At 44.0% G+C, this 1,369-nt stretch overlaps 1 pseudogene; it reads right to left on the bottom strand.

Moving 5' to 3' along the window:
• Positions 1 to 235: 235 nt before the first annotated feature.
• Positions 236 to 751, bottom strand: LOC103270414 (annotated as a pseudogene).
• Between the last annotated feature and the right edge of the window lie 618 nt (positions 752 to 1,369).

Here is a 1,369-nt window from a genome sequence, read left to right as displayed (position 1 = left end):
TTTAGATCGGATCAAAGGACAAACAATACAACGTAGACATCTTTGTTTAAAAAAATCAACAATATCATTCTATTAAGAACTATCTATCTGGAAATGAAGAAGGTATCTTTTGACTGTGACAGACTGTATTTTCCAGAAGTGGCTGCAACAATATTTTCCATTCTGCATGCTTTTTTGAGAACTTTGACACATTCTTATCAAGAGATGAAGTTTATTACTATTTTTTAGAGAAATGTTATATTGAATGGTAAAATTTAGCACACTCCAGAACCAGTAATGGCATGAAATCACAGCAGCAGGACGGGTAGGTGACCCCCACGGAGCCTCCTATGGTGAAGAGGATGAGGAAGGCGACCATCAAATAGAAGAGCCTGATGGCCTCAGACAGGGCAAAACCCAGAATGGCATAGGAGAAGAGCTGCTGCTTGAGAGATGGGTTCCTGGTATAGCCAATGATCAGGCTGCCAAGTGCCGTCCCAATGCTGGTTCCCCTGAATTAGTCACACCAACTACGGCTGCTCCAGCACCAATAAACTTGGCTGCTGTGTCAATGTCCTGGGAGACTATGCTGGTCTGGAACTCCCATCTGGCCACCTGGAGTGGGGAGCTGCTAAAGGAAGGTTGTTTAGATGAATTCTCTGGCCTATCCAGGAGGGAGGCAGACACAGGACTGATTAGACCCCTGGTACAACAGTGGATCAGTGCCGGAGAAATGAGTAGTGCCCTGGTAGCCTGCATTTTTTCAGTCTCCCAGCTTTAGCCATTGGTCTCAAGAGATGAAGTTTATATTCCCTCCTCTTAAGCCTGGATAAACCTTTGTGATTAGCTCAATTAATATACTCCGAGCCTTTTGAAGCTAGGTCATAAAAGGCAGTACAGCTTCTGCCCACCTCTGTCTCAGAATTCTTGCCCTTGGAATCTAACTATCATTCCACGAAGAGTTCATGGAGAGATGGGTGCAGAGAGATACCAAGGTTCCTATCTCTCACCTCTGGCTGACCTACCACTCAGTGGACAGAGAGAAACCGAGGTTCTTGGACCTCAGCTCCAAGTGACCTACCAACTGAAAGTCAGATCCAACCAGTTGAGTGAGCCATCTTGGAGATGGATTTCTTAGCCTTCAGTCAATTCACACCCCAGCTGATACTGTGTGGAACAGACACAAACATTCTCTACCAAGCTCTGCCTGAACTGCAGATTTCTGTGCTAAATGAATGATCACTTTTATTGTTAAGTTGTAATTGTATGTCATGCAGCAATAGGCTACGTTACCTAAATAGAGATTACCTAAATTTCTAGGATGTGTCTATATTAATACCACACGTCAACATGTCTGTAATTACCCCACGGAATGTTAGGATGGAGTAAC

Source organism: Carlito syrichta, unplaced genomic scaffold, assembly GCF_000164805.1.
Source record: "Carlito syrichta isolate Samal-C Ts95f unplaced genomic scaffold, Tarsius_syrichta-2.0.1 Scaffold309824, whole genome shotgun sequence".
NCBI classification, from domain to species: Eukaryota; Metazoa; Chordata; class Mammalia; order Primates; family Tarsiidae; genus Carlito; species Carlito syrichta.
This window is presented reverse-complemented; position numbering and strand designations above follow the sequence as displayed.